The 15,656-nt window shown below is 58.4% G+C and overlaps 1 protein-coding gene across 2 annotated transcripts in view; it reads left to right on the forward strand.

The window, feature by feature from the left end:
- Nucleotides 1-3,722: 3,722 nt before the first annotated feature.
- LOC140410311 (CD276 antigen-like) overlaps nt 3,723-15,656 on the forward strand; it is a 195,647-nt gene continuing 183,713 nt past the window's right edge. Inside the window, exon 1 of one of the 2 annotated variants that reach the window (XM_072498295.1) lies at nt 3,723-3,828. The gene's annotated coding sequence lies outside the window, so the exon portion shown is untranslated. Of the gene's footprint in view, nt 3,829-4,015; nt 4,136-15,656 lie in introns of those variants that run through there. The other variant, XM_072498294.1, reaches the window with a different exon arrangement.

Below are 15,656 nucleotides of genomic sequence, written 5' to 3' on the forward strand. Positions count from 1 at the left end.
GTGTGTAAATGGGGGGAGGGGGTTAATCCCCCTCCGATAGGGGAACAGGCTACCCAGTGTGTGTAAATGGGGAGAGGTGGGTGAGGGGGTTAATCCCCCTCCGATAGGGGAACAGGCTGCCCAGTGTGTGTAAATGGGGAGAGGTGGGTGAGGGGGTTAATCCCCCTCCGATAGGGGAACAGGCTGCCCAGTCTGTGTAAATGGGGAGAGGTGGGTGAGGGGGTTAATCCCCCTCCGATAGTGGAACAGGCTGCCCAGAGTGTGTAAATGGGGAGAGGTGGGTGAGGGGGCTAATCCCCCTCCGATAGGGGAACAAGCTGCCCAGTGTGTGTAAATGGGGAGAGGTGGGTGAGGGGGCTAATCCCCCTCCGATAGGGGAACAGGCTGCCCAGTGTGTGTAAATGGGGATAGGTGGGTGAGGGGGCTAATCCCCCTCCGATAGGGGAACAGGCTGCCCAGTGTGTGTAAATGGGGAGTAGTGGGTGAGGGGGTTAATCCCCCTCCGATAGGGGAACAGGCTGCCCAGTGTGTGTAAATGGGGAGAGGTGGGTGAGGGGCTTAATCCCCCTCCGATAGGGGAACAGGCTGTCCAGTGTGTGTAAATGGGGAGTGGTGGGTGAGGGGGTTAATCCCCCTCCGATAGGCGAACAGGCTGCCCAGTGTGTGTAAATGGGGAGAGGTGGGTGAGGGGGTTAATCCCCCTCCGATAGGGGAACAGGCTGCCCAGTGTGTGTAAATGGGGAGAGGTGGGTTAGGGGGTTAATCCCCCTCCGATAGGGGAACAGGCTGCCCAGTGTGTGTAAATGGGGAGAGGTGGGTGAGGGGGTTAATCCCCCTCCGATAGGGGAACAGGCTGCCCAGTGTGTGTAAATGGGGAGAGGTGGGTGAGGGGGTTAATCCCCCTCCGATAGTGGAACAGGCTGCCCAGTGTGTGTGAATGGGGAGAGGCGGGTGAGGGGGTTAATCCCCCTCCGATAGGGGAACAGGCTGCCCAGTGTGTGTAAATGGGGAGAGGCGGGTGAGGGGGTTAATCCCCCTCCGATAGGGGAACAGGCTGCCCAGTGTGTGTAAATGGGGAGAGGTGGGTGAGGGGGTTAATCCCCCTCCGATAGGCGAACAGGCTGCCCAGTGTGTGTAAATGGGGAGAGGGTGGGTGAGAGGGTTAATCTCCCTCCGATAGGGGAACAGGCTGCCCAGTGTGTGTAAATGGGGAGAGGTGTGTGAGGGGGTTAATCCCCCTCCGATAGGCGAACAGGCTGCCCAGTGTGTGTAAATGGGGAGAGGTGGGTGAGGGGGTTATTCCCCCTCCGATAGAAGAACAGTCTGTCCAGTGTGTGTAAATGGGGAGAGGTGGGTGAGGGGGTTAATCCCCCTCCGATAGGGGAACAGGCTGTCCAGTGTGTGTAAATGAGGAGAGGTGGGTGAGGGGGTTAATCCCCCTCCGATAGGGGAACAAGCTGCCCAGTGGGTGTAAATGGGGTGGGTGAGGGGGTTATTCCCCCTCCGATAGAAGAACAGTCTGTCCAGTGTGTGTAAATGGGGAGAGGTGGGTGAGGGGGTTAATCCCCCTCCGATAGGGGAACAGGCTGTCCAGTGTGTGTAAATGAGGAGAGGTGGGTGAGGGGGTTAATCCCCCTCCGATAGGGGAACAGGCTGCTCAGTGTGTGTAAATGGGGAGAGGTGGGTGAGGGGGTTAATCCCCCTCCGATAGGGGAACAGGCTGTCCAGTGTGTGTAAATGGGGAGAGGTGGGTGAGGGGGTTAACCCCCCTCCGATAGGGGAACAGGCTGCTCAGTGTGTGTAAATGGGGAGAGGTGGGTTAGAGGGTTAATCCCCCTCCGATAGGGGAACAGGCTGCTCAGTGTGTGTAAATGGGGAGAGGTGGGTGAGGGGGTTAATCCCCCTCCGATAGGGGAACAGGCTGTCCAGTGTGTGTAAATGGGGAGAGGTGGGTTAGAGGGTTAATCCCCCTCCGATAGGGGAACAAGCTGCCCAGTGTGTGTAAATGGGGTGGGTGAGGGGGTTAATCCCCCTCCGATAGGTGAACAGGCTGCCCAGTGTGTGTAAATGGGGAGAGGTGGGTGAGGGGGTTAATCCCCCTCCGATAGGGGAACAGGCTGCCCAGTGTGTGTAAATGGGGAGAGGTGGGTGAGGGGGTTAATCCCCTCCGATAGGGGAACAGGCTGCCCAGTGTGTGTAAATGGGGAGAGGTGGGTGAGGGGGTTAATCCCCCTCCGATAGGGGAACAGGCTGCCCAGTGTGTGTAAATGGGGAGAGGTGGGTGAGGGGGTTAATCCCCCTCCGATAGGGGAACAGGTTGCTCAGTGTGTGTAAATGGGGAGAGGTGGGTGAGGGGGTTAATCCCCCTCCGATAGGCGAACAGGCTGCCCAGTGTGTGTAAATGGGGAGAGGTGGGTGAGGGGGTTAATCCCCCTCCGATAGGCGAACAGGCTGCCCAGTGTGTGTAAATGGGGAGAGGTGGGTGAGGGGGTTATTCCCCCTCCGATAGAAGAACAGGCTGCCCAGTGTGTGTAAATGGGGAGAGGTGGGTGAGGGGGTTAACCCCCTCCGATAGGGGAACAGGCTGTCCAGTGTGTGTAAATGAGGAGAGGTGGGTGAGGGGGTTAATCCCCCTCCGATAGGGGAACAAGCTGCCCAGTGTGTGTAAATGGTGTGGGTGAGGGGGTTAATCCCCCTCCGATAGGGGAACAGGCTACCCAGTGTGTGTAAATGGGGAGAGGTGGGTGATGGGGTTAATCCCCCTCCGATAGGCGAACAGGCTGCCCAGTGTGTGTAAATGGGGAGAGGTGGGTGAGGGGGTTAATCCCCCTCCGATAGGGGAACAGGCTGCCCAGTGTGTGTACATGGAGAGAGGTGGGTGAGGGGGTTAACCCCCTCCGATAGGGGAACAGGCTGCCCAGTGTGTGTAAATGGAGAGAGGTGGGTGAGGGGGTTAATCCCCCTCCGATAGGGGAACAAGCTGCCCAGTGTGTGTAAATGGGGTGGGTGAGGGGGTTAATCCCCCTCCGATAGGGGAACAGGCTACCCAGTGTGTGTAAATGGGGAGAGGTGGGTGAGGGGGTTAATCCTCCTCCGATAGGGGAACAGGCTGCCCAGTGTGTGTAAATGGAGAGAGGTGGGTGAGGGGGTTAATCCCCCTCCGATAGGGGAACAGGCTGCCCAGTGTGTGTAAATGGTGAGAGGTGGGTGAGGGGGTTAATCCCCCTCCGATAGGGGAACAGGCTGCCCAGTGTGTGTAAATGGGGAGAGGTGGGTGAGGGGGTTAATCCGCCTCCGATAGGGGAACAGGCTGTCCAGTGTGTGTAAATGGGGAGAGGTGGGTGAGGGGGTTAATCCCCCTCCGATAGGGGAACAGGCTGCCCAGTGTGTGTAAATGGGGAGAGGTGGGTGAAGGGGTTAATCCCCCTCCAATAGGGGAACAGGCTGCCCAGTGTGTGTAAATGGGGAGAGGTGGGTGAGGGGGTTAATCCCCCTCCGATAGGGGAACAGGCTGCCCAGTGTGTGTAAATGGAGAGAGGTGGGTGAGGGGGTTAATCCCCCTCCGATAGGGGAACAGGCTGCATGGTGTGTATAAGAGGAGGGACGTGAATGAGAAGGTTAATCCCTCTTTATAGTTCACTGCCTCGGGGACGAGATGTTCTGTATAAAGGCTTTTAGTTGTTCTGTCGCTCCATCCAAAATTTCAGGATTAGAGCTGATTTGGAAAGAAACTGGATATCTCCTAATCATACACAGGAATCTGCCTGCCCGACTCTGCACTTGTTGATATGGTTTCCAAACTTTGAATAGCTGCTCGCAAAATTTCCAGTAAGTCTGAATAGAGCATAATGGCAAAAAAGTGCAGTGTTACAATGAGGTGGGGTGGGGTGAGGAGTTCCACAGTTTGGGGGCGGTGGGGGTGAGGCTCACACTTTATCACTCTCTCTCTCTCTCTCTCTCTCGTGCTCTCCATCAGGCTCTCTCTCTCCCTCCCTTTCTCTATCTTTGGATAACTGCCCAACAATCGATAATTGGGAACCCTGGCCATATTAAATGACATTCCAGTTTCTCTCCCTCGCTCTCTCTCATTGTGTAACAGGACCTATCAAGATGTGCGCAGATCAACACAACCTGAGTATGAGAGCAACAAGTATTTGATCTTGGCTGACCCTGTTCCTCTCCCGCTCTCTCAGTGCCTTGCTCTGTCTCTCCATCTGCCTCACTGCACCCCTCTCTGTCTTCTCTCTGTGCCTCTACCACTGTGCTGCTCTCTCTGAGCGTCTACCTCTCGACTTTTCTCTCAACCCCACCTTCCGCTCCTCTGTCTCTCTCTCTGGATTCTACCCCACTCTCTCTCTCTCACCCACTCTCTCTCCCCCACTCTTTCTCTGCCTCTACCCCACTCTCTCTCTCTCCCCCACTCTTTCTCTGCCTCGACCCCTCTCTCTCTGCCTCTACTCCACTCTCTCTCTCTCCCCCACTCTCTCTCTGCCTCTACCCCACTCTCTCTCGCCCCCCACTCTCTCCTCCACCCTCTCTCCCCCACTCTCTCTCCCCGCCTCTCTCTCGCCCCACTCTCTCTCTGCCTCTCCCCCACTCTCTCTCTGCCTCTACTCCACTCTCTCTCTCTCACCCACTCTCTCTCTGCCTCTACCCCACTCTCTCTCTGCCTCTACTCCACTCTCTCTCTCTCACCCACTCTCTCTCCCCCACACTCTCTGCCTCTACCCCACTCTCTCTCTGCCTCTTCTCCACTCTCTCTCTCTACCCCACTCTCTCTGCCTCTACTCCACTCTCTCTCTCTCCCCCACTCTCTCTCTCTCCCCCCCCACTCTCTCTGTCTTCCCGCCACTCTCTCTCCCCACTCTCTATCTGCCTCTCCCCCACACTCTCTCTGCCTCTACTCCACTCTCTCTCTCTCCCCCACTCTCTCTCCCCCACTCTCTCTCTGCCTCTACTCCACTCTCTATCTCTCACCCACTCTCTCTCCCCCACTCTCTCTCTCTCCCCCACTCTCTCTCTCTCCCGCACTCTCTCTGTGCCTCTACCCCATTCTCACTCTGCCTCTACTCCCACTCTCTCTCTCTCCCCCACTCTCTCTCTCTCCCCCACTCTCTCTCTCTCCCCCCCACTCCTCTCTCTCCCCGCCTCTCTCTCTCCCCACTCTCTCTCTGCCTCTCCCCCACACTCTCTCTGCCTCTACTCCACTCTCTCTCTCTCACCCACTCTCTCTCTGCCTCTACTCCATTCTCTATCTCTCACCCATCTCTCTCCCCCACTCTCACTCTGCCTCTACCCCATTCTCACTCTGCCTCTACTCACTCTCTCTCTCTCCCCCACTCTCTCTCTCTCCCCCCCACTCTCTCTCTCCCCCGCCTCTCTCTCTCCCCACACTCTCTCTGCCTCTCTACTCCACTCTATCTCTCTCCCCCACTCTCTCTCCCCCACTCTCTCACCCCACTCTCTCTCTGCCTCTACTCCACTCTCTATCTCTCACCCACTCTCTCTCCCCCACTCTCTCTCTGCCTCTAGCCCATTCTCATTCTGCCTCTACTCCACTCTCTCTCGCTCCCCCTCTCTCTCTCTCTCCCCCACTCTCTCTCTCTCCCCCCCACTCTCTCCTCTCTCCCCGCCTCTCTCTCTCCCCACACTCTCTGCCTCTACTCCACTCTCTATCTCTCACCCACTCTCTCTCCCCCACTCTCTCTCTGCCTCTACCCCACTCTCTCTCTGCCTCTACTCCACTCTCTCTCTCTCCCCACTCTCCCTCCACCACTCTCTCTCCCTAGCCTCTCTCTCTCTCCCCATTCTCTCTCTGCCTCTCCTCCACTCTCTCTCTGCCTCTACTCCACTCTGTCTCTCTCTCCCCCACTCTCTCTCCCCCACTCTCTCTCTGCCTCTCCCCCACTCTCTCTCTGCCTCTCCTCCACTCTCTCTCTGCCTCTACTCCACACTCTCTCTCTCTCCCCCACTCACTCTCCCCCACTCTCTCTCCCCGCCTCTCTCTCTCCCCCATTCTCACTCTCTCTCCTCCACTCTCTCTCTGCCTCTACTCCACTCTCTCTCTCTCTCCCCCACTCTCCCTCCCCCACTCTCTCTGTGCCTCTCCCCACTCTCTCTCTGCCCTACTCCACTCTCTCTCTCTCCCCCATTCTCTCTCTGCCTCTACCCCACTCTCTCTCAGCCTCTCTCTCTCCCCATTCTCTCTCTGCCTCTACCCCACTCTCTCTCAGCCTCTCTCTCTCCCCCACTCTCTCTCCCCCACTCTCTCTCTGCCTCTCCCCCACTCTCTCTCTGCCTCTCCTCCACTCTCTCTCTGCCTCTACTCCACTCTCTCTCTCTCCCCCACTCTCTCTCCCCACTCTCTCTCTGCCTCTACTCCACTCTCTCTCTCTCACCCACTCTCTCTCCCCCACTCTCTCTCTGCCTCTACTCCACTCTCTCTCTCTCACCCACTCTCTCTCCCCCACTCTCTCTCTGCCTCTCCCCCACTCTCTCTCCCCCCCCACTCTCTCCCCCACTCTCTCTCACCCACTCTCTCTCCCCGCCTCTCTCTTTCCCCACTCTCTCTCTGCCTCTCCCCCACTCTCTCTCTGCCTCTACTCCACTCTCTCTCTCTCACCCACTCTCTCTCTCCCCCACTCTCTCTCTGACTCTCCCCCACTCTCTCTCCCCCCCCACTCTCTCCCCCACCCTCTCTCCCCCACTCTCTCTCCCCGCCTCTCTCTCTCCCCACTCTCTCTCCCCCCCACTCTCTCCCCCACCCTCTCTCCCCACCCTCTCCTCCCCCACTCTCTCTCTCTCCCCCACTCTCTCTCTCTTCTCCCCGCCTCTCTCTCTCTCCCCGCCTCTCTCTCTCCCCACTCTCTCTCTGCCTCTCCACCACTCTCTCTCTGCCTCTACTCCACTCTCTCTCTCTACTCCCACTCTCTCTCCCCCACTCTCTCTCTGCCTCTACCCCACCCTCTCTCTGCCTCTACTCCACTCTCTCTCTCTCACCCACTCTCTCTCTGCCTCTACCCACTCTCTCTCCCCCCCCACTCTCTCCCCCACCCTCTCTCACCCACTCTCTCTCCCGCCTCTCTCTCTCCCCACTCTCTCTCTGCCTGTCCCCCACTCTCTCTCTGCCTCTACTCCACTCTCTCTCTCTCACCCACTCTCTCTCTCCGCCTCTCCCCCACTCTCTCTCTGCCTCTACCCCACTCTCTCTCCCCCCCACTCTCTTCCCCACCCTCTCTCCCCCACTCTCTCTCTGCCTCTCCCCCACTCTCTCTCTGCCTCTACTCCACTCTCTCTCTCTCACCCACTCTCTCTCCGTCTCTCCCCCTCTCTCTCTGCTCTACTCCACTCTCTCTCCCCCCCACTCTCTCTCCCCCACTCTCTCTCCCCGCCTCTCTCTCTCTCCCCTCTCTCTCTCTCTCCCCCACTCTCTCTCCCCCCCACTCTCTCTCCCCCCACTCTCTCTCTCCCGCATCTCTCTCTCTCCCCCTCTCTCTCTCTCTCCCCCCACTCTCTCTCTCTCCCGCACTCTCTCTCTGCCTCTCCCCCACTCTCTCTCTGCCTCTACTCCACTCTCTCTCACCCACTCTCTTCTCCCCCACTCTCTCTCTGCCTCTCCCCCACTCTCTCTCCCCCCCACTCTCTCTACCCCACTCTCTCTTTGCCTCTACTCCACTCTCTCCCCCACTCTCTCTCTCTCCCCCCACTCACTCTCTCTGCCTCTACTCCGCTCTCTCTCCCCCCACTCTCTCTCTCTCACCCACTCTCTCTCCCCACTCTCTCTCTGCCTCTCCCCCACTCTCTCTCCCCCCCACTCTCTCCCCCACTCTCTCTCCCCCACTCTCTCTCCCCGCCTCTCTCTCTCTCCCCCCACTCTCTCTCTCTCCCGCACTCTCTCTCTCTCCCCCACTCTCTCTGCCTCTCCCCCACTCTCTCTCTCCCACTCTCTCTCTCCCCCACTTTCTCTCCCCCACACGCTCTCCCCCCCACTCTATCACTCTCTCCCCACTCTCTCTCTCCCCCACTCTCTCTCCCCCACTCTCTCTCCCCCCCACTCTATCTCTCTCCCCCACTCTCTCTCTCTCCCCACTCTCTTTCTCTCTCTCTCCCCCACCTCTCTCTCTCTCCCCCCACTCTCTCTCTCTCTCTCCCCCACTCTCTCTGTCTCTGCCTCTCCCTCCACTCTCTCTTTCTGCCTCTCCCCCTCTGTCTCTGCCACTTCCCCACTCTCTCCTCTCCCCCACTCTCTCTCTCTCCCCCCATTCTCTCTCTCCCTCCCGCACTCTCTCTCTCTCCCCCACTCTCTCTGCCTCTCCACCACTCTCTCTCTCTCTCTCTCTCCCACTCTCGCCTCCACTCTCACTCTCTCTCTCCCCCACACTCTCTCTCTGTCTCTACTCCACTCTTTCTCTCCCCCCACTCTCTCTCACCCCCACTCTCTCTCCCCGCCTCTCCCTCTCTCTCCCCTACTCTCTCTCTCTCTCCCCCCCCACTCTCTCTTTCTGCCTCTACTCCACTCTCTCTGCCTCTCCCCCACTCTCACTCTCTCTCCACTCTCTCTCTCCTCCCCCACTCTCTCTCTCTCTCCCACTCTCTCTCTCCTCCACTCTCTCTGCCTCTCCCCCCCACTCTCTCTCTCCCCACTCTCTCTCTCCCACTCTCTCACTCTCTCCCACTCTCTCTCTACCCCACTCTCTCCCTACCCCACTCTCTCTCTCTCCCACTCTCTCTCTCCTCCACTCTCACTCTCTCTCTCCCCCACTCTCTCTCTCTGCCTCTAGCCCTGTGTCTCTTCTCCCCCACTCTCTCACCCCCACTCTTTCTCTCCCTCTCCCGCACTCTCTCTCTCCCCCACTCTCCCTCCCCCACTTTCTCTCTGCCTCCACCCACTCTCACTCCCTCTCTTCCCCACTCTATCTCTCTGCCTCTACTCCACTCTCTCTGCCTCTCCCCCACTCTCACTCTCTCCCCCTCTCTCTCTCCCCCACTCTCTCTCTCCCACTCTCTCTCCCCCACTCTATCTCTCTCTCTCCCACTCTCTCTCTCCCTCACTCGCACTGTCTCTCTCTCCCCCACTCTCTCTCCCCCACTCTCTCTCCCCCCCCACTCTATCTCTCTCTCCCCACTCTCTCTCTCTCCCCCACTCTCTCTCCCCCCACTCTCTCTCCCCCCCCACTCTCTCCCTCTCCCCCACTCTCTCTCTCTCCCCCACTCTCTTTCTCTCTCTCTCCCCCACCTCTCTCTCTCTCCCCACTCACTCTGCCTCTCCCCCACTGTCTCTGCCACTTCCCCACTCTCTCCCTCCCCCACTCTCCCTCTCTCCCCACTCTCTCTCTCCCTCCCGCACTCTCTCTCTCTCCCCCACTCTCTCTGTCTCTCCCCCACTCTCTCTCTCTCTCCCCACTCTCGCCTCCACTCTCACTCTCACTCTCTCTCTCCCCCACACTCTCTCGTCTCTACTCCACTCTCTCCCCCACTCTCTCTCACCCCCACTCTCTCCCTCACTCTCTCTCCCCGCCTCTCCCTCTCTCTCCCCTACTCTCTCTCTCTCACCCCCACTCTCTATCTCTCTCTCTCCCACCCTCTCTCTCCCCCACTCTCTCTCTCTCTCACTCTCTCTCCTCCACTCTCACTCTCTCTCCCCCACTCTTTCTCTCTGCCTCTACTACACTCTCTGTCTCCCCCTACTCTCTCTCCCCCACTCTTTCTCTCCTCTCCCCCACTCTCTCTCTGCCTCCACCCACTCTTGCTCCCTCTCCCCCACTCTCTCTCAGCCTCTCCCCCACTCCCTCTCTCTCTCTCTCTCCACTCTCTCTCTCTCCCCCCACTCTCTCTCTGCCTCTACTCCACTCTCTCTCACCCCCCCCACTCTCTCCCCCACTCTCTCTCCCGCCTCTCTCTCCCCCCACTCTCTCTCTGCCTCTCCCCCACTCTCTCTCTGCCTCTACTCCACTCTCTCTCTCTCACTCACTCTCTCTCTCCCACGCTCTCTCTGCCTCTCCCCCACTCTCTCTCTGACTCTACTCCACTCTCTCTCTCTCACCCATTCTCTCTCCCCCACTCTCTCTCTGCCTCTCCCCCACTCTCTCTCCCCCCCACTCTCTCCCCCACCCTCTCTCCCCACTCTCTCTCCCCGCCTCTCTCTCTCCCCACTCTCTCTGCCTCTCCCCCACTCTCTCTCTGACTCTACTCCACTCTCTCTCTCACCCACTCTCTCTCTCCTCCACTCTCTCTCTGCCTCTCCCCCACTCTCACTCCCCGCCTGTCTCTCTCTCCCCCTCTCTCTCTCCCCCCCACTCTCTCTCTCTCTCCCCGCTCTCTCTCTCTCTCCCCCACTCTCTCTGCCTCTCCCCCACTCTCTCTCTCTCCCTCCCACTCTCTCTCTCCCCCACTCTCTCTCTCTCCCCCCCACTCTCTCTCCCCGCGTCTCTCTCTCCCCACTCTCTCTCTGCCTCTCCCCCACTCTCTCTCTGCCTCTACTCCACTCTCTCTCTCACCCACTCTCTCTCCCCCACTCTCTCGCTGCCTCTCCCCCACTCTCTCTCCCCCTCACTCTCTCCCCCACTCTCTCTCCCCCACTCTCTCTCCCCGCCTCTCTCTCTCTCCCCCTCTCTCTCTCTCTCCCCCACTCTCTCTCTCTCCCACACTCTCTCTCTCTCCCCCACTCTCTCTGCCTCTCCCCCACTCTCTCTCTCTCTCTCCCACTCTCTCTCTCCCCCACTCTCTCTCTCTCCCCCCACTCTCTCTCTCTGCCTCTACTCCACTCTCTCTCTCCCCCCCCACTCTCTCTCTCACCCACTCTCTCACTCTCTCCCACTCTCTCTCTACCCCACTCTCTCTCTCCCACTCTTTATCTCCTCCACCCTCACCCTCTCTCTCCCCACTCTCTCTCTCTGCCTCTACTCTGTCTCTCTCCCCCCCACTCTTTCTCTCCCTCTCCCCCACTCTCTCTCAGCCTCTCCCCCACACCCTCTCTCTCTCTCCCCCCATTCTCTCTCTCCCCCACACTCTCTCTCTCCCCCCACTCGCTCTCTCGGCCTCTACTCCACTCTCTCTCTCCCCCACTCTCTCTCTCACCCACTCTCTCTCCCCACTCTCTCTCTGCCTCTCCCCCACTCTCTCTCCCCCCCTTCACTTTCTCTCCCCCACTCTGTCTCCCCCACTCTCTCCCTGCCTCTCTCTCTCCCCCCACTCTCTCTCTCTCTCCGCACTCTCTCTCTCTCCCCCACTCTCTCTGCCTCTCCCCCACTCTCTCTCTCTCTCTCCCACTCTCTCTCTCCCCACTCTCTCTCCCCACACGCTCTCCCCCCCACTCTCTCCCCCCACTCTATCTCTCTCTCCCCACTCTCTCTCTCCCCCACTCTCTCATCTTCCCACTCTATCTCTCTCCCCCACTCTCTCTCTCCCCCACTCTCTTTCTCTCTCTCTCCCCCACCTCTCTCTCTCTCCCCCACTCTCTCTCTCTCTCTCCCCCACTCTCTCTGTCTCTGCCTCTCCCCCCACTCTCTCTCTCTGCCTCTCCCCCACTGTCTCTGCCACTTCCCCACTCTCTCTCTCCCCCACTCTCTCTCTCTCCCCCACTCTCTCTCTCCCTCCCGCACTCTCTCTCTCCCCCACTCTCTCTGCCTCTCCCCCACTTTCTCTCTCTCCCTCGCCTCCACTCTCACTCTCTCTCTCCCCCACACTCTCTCTGTCTCTACTCCACTCTCTCCCCCCACTCACTCTCACCCCCACTCTCTCTCCCTCACTCTCTCTCCCCGCCTCTCCCTCTCTCTCCCCTACTCTCTCTCTCTCACCCCCACTCTATCTCTCTCCCACTCTCTCTCCCCCACTCTCTCTCTCTCTCACTCTCTCTCTCCTCACTCTCACTCTCTCTCTCTCCCCCACTCTTTCTCTCTGCCTCTACTCCACTCTATCTCTCCCCCTACTCTCTCTCCCCCACTCTTTCTCTCCCTCTCCCCCACTCTCTCTCTGCCTCCACCCACTCTTGCTCCCTCTCCCCCCACTCTCTCTCAGCCTCTCCCCCACTCCATCTCTCTCTCTCTCCCCACTCTCTCTCTCCCCCCCCACTCTCTGCCTCTACCCCCATTCTCTCTCTCTCCCCCCCCACTCTCTCTCAGCCTCTACTCCACTCTCTCTCAGCCTCTCCCGCACTCCCTCTCTCTCTCCCCCACTCTCTCTCTCTGTCTCTGCCTCTCCCCCCACTCTCTCTCTCTGCCTCTCCCCCACTGTCTCTGCCACTTCCCCACTCTCTCTCTCTCCCACTCTCTCTCTCCCCCACTCTCTCTCTCTCCCCCCCACTCTCTCTCCCCGCGTCTCTCTCTCCCCACTCTCTCTCTGCCTCTCCCCCACTCTCTCGCTGCCTCTACTCCACTCTCTCCCCCTCACTCTCTCCCCCACTCTCTCTCCCCCACTCTCTCTCCCGCCTCTCTCTCTCTCCCCCTCCTCTCTCTCTCTCCCCCACTCTCTCTCTCTCTCCCACACTCTCTCTCTCTCCCCCACTCTCTCTGCCTCTCCCCACTCTCTCTCTCTCTCTCCCACTCTCTCTCTCCCCCACTCTCTCTCTCTCCCCCCACTCTCTCTCTCTGCCTCTACTCCACTCCCTCTCTCCCCCCCCACTCTCTCTCTCACCCACTCTCTCACTCTCTCCCACTCTCTCTCTACCCCACTCTCTCTCTCCCACCCTTTATCTCCTCCACCCTCACCCTCTCTCTCCCCCACTCTCTCTCTCTGCCTCTACTCTGTCTCTCTCCCCCCACTCTTTCTCTCCCTCTCCCCACTCTCTCTCAGCCTCTCCCCCACACCCTCTCTCTCTCTCCCCCCATTCTCTCTCTCCTCCCACTCTCTCTCTGCCTCTACTCCACTCTCTCTTCTCCCCCACACTCTCTCTCTCCCCCCACTCGCTCTCTCTGCCTCTACTTCACTCTCTCTCTCCCCCCACTCTCTCTCTCACCCACTCTCTCTCCCCACTCTCTCTCTGTGCCTCTCCCCCACTCTCTCTCCCCCCCCACTTTCTCCCCCACTCTGTCTCCCCCACTCTCTCCCCGCCTCTCTCTCTCTCCCCCACTCTCTCTCTCTCTCCCGCACTCTCTCTCTCTCCCCCACTCTCTCTGCCTCTCCCCCACTCTCTCTCTCTCTCTCTCCCACTCTCTCTCTCTCCCCACTCTCTCTCCCCCACACGCTCACCCCCCCCCACTCTCTCCCCTCCACTCTATCTCTCTCTCCCCACTCTCTCTCTCCCCCACTCTCTCACCCCCCCCACTCTATCTCTCTCCCCCACTCTCTCTCTCTCCCCCACTCTCTTTCTCTCTCTCTCCCCCACTCTCACTCTCTCTCTCCCCCCACTCTCTCTGTCTCTGCCTCTCCCCCCACTCTCTCTCTCTGCCTCTCCCCCACTGTCTCTGCCACTTCCCCACTCTCTCTCTCCCCCCACTCTCTCTCTCTCCCACCACTCTCTCTCTCCATCCCGCACTCTCTCTCTCCCCCACTCTCTCTGCCTCTCCCCACTTTCTCTCTCTCCCTCGCCTCCACTCTCACTCTCTCTCTCCCCCACACTCTCTCTGTCTCTACTCCACTCTCTCCCCCACTCTCTCTCACCCCACTCTCTCTCCCTCACTCTCTCTCCCCGCCTCTCCCTCTCTCTCCCCTACTCTCTCTCTCTCACCCCCACTCTATCTCTCTCCCACTCTCTCTCCCCCACTCTCTCTCTCTCTCACTCTCTCTCTCCTCCACTCTCACTCTCTCTCTCTCCCCCACTCTTTCTCTCTGCCTCTACTCCACTCTATCTCTCCCCCTACTCTCTCTCCCCCACTCTTTCTCTCCCTCTCCCCACTCTCTCTCTGCCTCCACCCACTCTTGCTCCCTCTCCCCCACTCTCTCTCAGCCTCTCCCCCACTCCATCTCTCTCTCTCCCCCACTCTCTCTCTCCCCCCCATCTCTCTCCCCACTCTCTCTCTGCCTCTCCCCATCTCTCTCCTCTCCCCCCCCACTCTCTCTCTGCCTCCCTCCACTCTCTCTCAGCCTCTCCCGCCACTCCCTCTCTCTCCCTCTCCCCCACTCTCTCTCCTCTCCTCTCCCCACTCTCCCCTCTCTCTCCCCACTCTCTCTCTGCCTCTCCCCCCCTCGGCTCTCCTCTCCCTCTCTCTCCTCTCTCTCTCCTCTCTCTCTCTCACTCTCTCTCTCTCTCTCTCCCCCCTCCACTCTCTCTCTCTCCCCAGCTCTCTCTCCCTCCCCCACTCTCTCTCTCACTCTCCCCACTCTCTCTCTCTCTCTCCCTCCCCCACTCTCTCTCCTCTCCACTCTCTCTTCTCCTCTCCCCTCTCTCTTCCACTCTCTCTCTCCTCTCCCCCACTCTCTCTCTGCCACTTCCCCCACTCTCTCTCTCCCACTCTCTCTCTCTCTCTCTCTCTCTCCCCTCTCTCTCTCTGCCTCTCCCCACTGTCTCTCTCTCTGTCTCTCTCTCCCGACTCTCTCCCCCACTCTCTCTGCCACTTCCCCACTCTCTCTCTCTCTCTCTCTCCCCCACTCTCTCTCTCTGCCTCTCCCCACTCGCTCTGCCTCTTTCATCTCTCTGTCCCTCCCCCACTTTCGGCATCTCTCTTTTTTGGCCTCTCTCCCACTTTCTTTCTGTCTTTTTGTCACCTCTCAATCCCCCCTTGTCTCCTGCCCCTTTCTCTCTGTGAATGTTGCTGTGTTCTGCTGCTTCGTGTAGCATACGCTGCTGCCTTGATGTATACTCTGACAAAGGAAGCTCCAGACTTTGAAATGAGTTCAATATGTTTATTGAACTATTAACACAGTTCTTAAATGAGTTCGACTCTCCTGCTAATCTAACTGTAGTAACTCAGTCTATCTTTACCAGCTTGCTCTAAGCCACGTGCTGGGTGTGATGATTCTGATCAACCCTGATGTACTCTCTAGCTGTGGGTCTGTGGAAAGAGACAGAGCATGTGTGCCCTGTCCTTTTATATGGGTTGTGTAATGCCCCCTTGTGGTAATGCCACCTCCGGGTGTCTTGACTGCTCATTGGTTGTGTCCTATTCTAAGTGTTCATTAGCTGCATGTTTGCATATCATGACATCCCCGGTGTTTACTTAGTTGTAGTGTATTTACATTAACCCCTTGAGTATATATGGTGATGCATATCACCACTCCGCCCTCTGGCTCTCCATGTGTGTGTGTGTTTCTCTCTGTCTCGTTCTGTCTCTCTTCCTTTGTGTGTGTCTCTCTCTGTCTCTTTCTCTGTGTGTCGCTCTCTGTCTCTCCATGTGTCTCTCTCTGTCTCTCTCTTTGTCTGTCTGTCTCTCTTTCCGTGTGTCTCTCTGCCTCTGTATGTCTCCCTCTCTGTTTGTCTCTCTGTCTCTTTCTCTGTGTGTCACTCTCTGATTCTCCATGTGTCTCTCTCTCTGTCTCTCTTTTTGTCTGTCTGTCTCTCTTTCCGTGTGTCTCTCTGTCTCGGGATGTCTCCCTCTCTGTGTGTCTCTCTGTCTCTTTCTCTGTGTGTCGCTCTCTGTCTCTCCATGTGTCTCTCTCTCTGTCTCTCTTTTTGTCTGTCTCTCTCTCTTTCCGTGTGTCTCTCTGTCTCGGGATGTCTCCCTCTCTGTGTGTCGCTCTCTGTCTCTCCATGTGTCTCTCTCTCTGTCTCTCTTTTTGTCTGT

This window comes from Scyliorhinus torazame, chromosome 4, assembly GCF_047496885.1.
Source record: "Scyliorhinus torazame isolate Kashiwa2021f chromosome 4, sScyTor2.1, whole genome shotgun sequence".
NCBI classification, from domain to species: Eukaryota; Metazoa; Chordata; class Chondrichthyes; order Carcharhiniformes; family Scyliorhinidae; genus Scyliorhinus; species Scyliorhinus torazame.